We start from the raw sequence: 4463 nt of genomic DNA, 5'->3' as shown, positions 1-4463 counted from the left end.
AACAGAAAATTGAGAATAGGACACAGACACATAAATAAATAAAAATATAGTTTTGTAAGTGGTAAACTGGAGATGGCAAATAAGGTTCTATGCACAAAGTGATGGCTCAGGAGGGCCCTAGGGGAGACTGAAGCTAAAGCTGAGGGACTCTAAACAGTGAGGAGAGCATGCATAGACTTCCAGCAGGACTGAGTTCTCTAACACGACTTTTCTGCAATACTCGAGGAGTAAAAGAGGAGCTTGAAGGATATGAATGCACGCAGAATTGTGAAGGGACTTTCATGTCAAGCACAGGACTTCAGAATCCATCAGGCAAAGAGCCAGCACGGAGAATGACATTATAGGCTGAGAGATGGATGAGTGTGATATTTACTACAAATACCCGAGAGACAGATGTTACAGTCCAGAACCAAAACTGTCACATAGGAGACGGAGAATAGGCCTGCATAAAGAATATAAGTCTAAAAATAATACACACTATGTGGCTAAGCATGGGAGATAGGAAGAAGAAAATATAACCAGTGTGCAGATTTCTGGAAGAGACAGCCCTGTGGTAGGGGATCAATAGTGAGATGGTTTTCAACAATATGGACTGCGATGACTGTGATCATGACTGATCCACATGGAAGTACAGGTGGTTTAGCTACTAGCATAGACATCAAAAGAGAGATCCAGGATAGGAGTCTCCTGTAGTTTTCAGGAATAGTTTACCCCGTCTTCCACACAAACTTATCCACACCTCTTACCAAGCTCCACTTGTGGGTTACACGGAAGGATGCCTCTGCAATAACCTTGAAAACATGGCAAACTAATGAAGCTTGACCAACAAACTTGTATTTCTAGTGATCATGACTTTGAATTCAAGAGCCCACATTCTTGCTCCATTTTGAAAAATCAAAATTAATGTGACTGTCTTCTCTCCAGTTATTATAGAATCAGTATTTGTCTCATAGTAAGTTCTCTCATTAGCCAGAAATGAAATTCATGGTTAAAAGAGGCATGAAGGTAGGCATTGAACTTGTAATGAATTTTATATATATGCATGTATATGTACACATTTATAGAAACAAGAAAGGATCAGTGTACACTTACCAGGTCAAATCGGAAGCTACAAAAACAAAAGTATGGGCATGCATACATGAAACTTTAGTAAAGTCTCTTTCAGAAAATCACCAACACCACAGTATGGTAGGAGGCCTCTTGTTTGTTCCTAGCTGCTCAGCCCCGAAATAATCACACTGAAACCATATTATTTGCAATACTGTTTGGCCAATAGCTTAAGCGTATTTCTGGCTAACCCATATCTTAAATTAACCCATTAATCTGTGTATTGCCACGAGACTGTGGCTTACTGGGTAAAGTATGTAAATCCAGATTTGGAGCTTGCTACAACAAGTACACATGAGTACGTGAGGAAGCTGGGAAGTAAACACATGTCATTGGAGAAACAGAGGTGGAGATATGGGTGGTTCTGGGTTTGGTTAAGAATGAATCAGACCATCCCACAGAAGGTGGCTCCTCCCTGGATGGACTTACTGTATAAAAAGACCATTCACTCAGACTGCAGTACCCAGCAAGCTCCTTCAGCTGTGTTCTATCCACTCTTCTTCCAAACAAGGTAAGTGGGAATGCATTTAACTTTGCCAGATTAATACTAAGACAAGTGGACACCTGTATAAATATGAATACTATCAGCCTTAATTTTTTGTTCTCATTCAAACTTCTTGAGAACTATGTTTAAGTTATTGATTTTTTCATCCTTTCTCTTAAAAAAAAACCTACATTCATTCAAGCTCCACTTGGCATGGAGTTAATAAATCCAACCAGCTTTGTTAGGTTAAATAACTCAACCTATTACATAGATGCTGAAAGATATTAGTATCACCATTTTATTTTATCAATACACACTAAAATTTCCTTGTACATTTATTCTTTTAATTATTTCTCATTCTTTTCTACTTCTCTGTGTTCCCAAGTAGGATTAGCCTTTAATTTTTCAATTCCAGTATCTACCTCATGATGAGTTTCTTTCCAGTTTGAGTATAAACCAGGATAAACTATCATGATCTTTATGGTTCTGCAGTAACACACACATACACACACACACACACATATACACACACCAGCTATCACTGTTCTCAAAAGAGGGGTTAATCTAAAACAATCAAACAAACTATTGTACAAAGTAACACTTTAGTAAACAATCAATTTGATCATTTTCTGATTAAAAAATTAATATTCTATCACATGTAGAGTAAAATGCATCAGTGTGGACTATTTAAAGGTCATCCTACCTGACTCACCTCTATCTCTCACATTAACCTGCACGAATCATGGATTTTTATTTCCCCTTCAGTTTGGACACTTCAGAAGATTTAAATTCAATTCTTTCAGGGGATAAAAATAATCTTGCAAAACTATCTATTCAAATAAATCACAACAAAAATCAGCAAGCACATTTCATTTTGTCCAAAACTCCAAGGTCCATAATTCTTTAGGTCAGATTACTATAGTCATATTTGACAAATTTATGTTACCTATAGTATTTTTGTTTTCTCTGTTATGTAAGTCTAAAAGTTATCATTGCAATGCCTCTATACAATACATACTGATGTCACTTATTGATATGCCTACTAGATTCCGGTCACTGAAAAGATAAGCACCTGAGCTTTTTATCCCCCTTCCAGGAAGAACAATCAGTTCACCAAGAGTAACTACGATGCACAGAGCACACTGAGGTCTAGGAGATTAGGAATATACTATTGGGAATGAATTTAAAACTCCAAAAAAGGCAGTGTCCGATACCAAAAAAATTACTCAATGTTTTTACTTTGCAGAGAGTAGGGAGAAGTAGTTCATGATCAAGTTTCATTTCAAAAGTGTACTTCTTAAAGAAAACTACAGGTTTAAAATAGAAATAATCATTACAGTAATAAATAAAACCTACAAAATAAAATTGAATTTTGTTTCATCTTTCTAGGTACAGATATACCACTGAAAGATGTCCACTCTCCTGGAAAACATCACTTCCATGATTGACATATTCCAGCAATACTCAAACAATGATAAGGAAACAGAAACACTGAGCAAAAAGGAGCTGAAGGAACTTCTGGAAATAGAATTACGGGCAGTTCTGAAGGTAAGAAAAAGAACAAACAACCAAGAAAAGCAGACTTTCTGTTCCTCCCCAATAATCTAAGCTGAGACTGTATAAAACATTACTTAATTACATTATGTAACTAAAGAGCCCTGACTAATAAGAGAGAAATGTTATTTAGCTCTCCTTAAGTATGTACATACATATTATTAATGTAGTGCTAGCATATGTAAAAAATGAATAATACCAATATTTAATTACAAAAATATGAGTGTAAACTAACTTTTCAAAATAGGTTTCCTAACATCAAGAAATGTAGAAGGGTTTACTGAGAAGGAAATTAAGTGATAGAGTGAATAAAATTCAGATTCACAAAGTGAGGAAAAGGGTAATTGACCTCAGGAAATGAGGCATGATTCCTAGCTGATCTTTAAACATTAATTGATACATTACCAATATATGTGAGACAAGAATGAAAGATTATAAAAGCACTACAAACGAAAAAATCTAAATGACATAGCACAAAGGATGGTACAAAATATAAAGTAAAATAGCAATTGAACTATGAAGTTGAAATTAGTTGGTATGAAGGACTGTGTGTCTGCAATCCTTACAGAATCCAGATGATGAAGATATTGCAGATGTCTTCATGCAAATCCTGGATGTAGACCATAATGAGAAAATAGATTTCACTGAGTATTTACTGCTCGTGTTGAAGTTAGCTCAAGCATATTATGAATCATCTCGCAACAAAAGTTTGCAAACTGGATCCAAGAGAAGAAGAAAAGATCATTATAAAAGAGTAGAAGAGGATGGAGAAGAAGAAGAAGAAGAAGAAGAAGAAGAAGAAGAAGAAGAAGACAGAAGACAAAGACACAGAAGAACTGATGGAAAGCAAAATAAAGAAAGATCGAAAAGTCCTAGAGGAAGAGGGAAAGAAAGACATGGATCAAGCAGTAGAAAACAGGAGAGGGACACAAATACTGATGGAGAAACAGAAAAACGTGGCAAACATCACAGTTCAAATAGAAAACATCGGGGAAGATCTAATTCGACTGAAAGAAGAGACAGCAAAGGAAAGAAAAATAGAAGAACAAAGGAAACAAACGAAATAAAATATGATGTTGTGAAATATGAAAATACAAATTATGAAGAGAGGGTTAAGAACAGTGGTGATTATTACTATGAAAATGAGAATGTCGAGGAAGAACGAGAAGATAGAAGGAGCTCAAACAGGCAAAAACTTGGACATCAAAAGTATACAGACAGGTCCAGGCAGTCCGGCTCCCGGCAGAGAAGCGAGTCCTCCCAAAGACATGCCGACTCTCCCAGGGGCACCACAAGAACAGGCTCGCGAGGAAGACAG

The sequence above is a fragment of the Alexandromys fortis genome, unplaced genomic scaffold (genome assembly GCF_014885135.2).
Source record: "Alexandromys fortis isolate MF-2015 unplaced genomic scaffold, M_Fortis_MF-2015_v1.1 scaffold_299, whole genome shotgun sequence".
Classification (NCBI taxonomy): domain Eukaryota; kingdom Metazoa; phylum Chordata; class Mammalia; order Rodentia; family Cricetidae; genus Alexandromys; species Alexandromys fortis.
The sequence above is the reverse complement of the archived record's forward strand: the minus strand, read 5'-3'. Positions refer to the sequence as shown.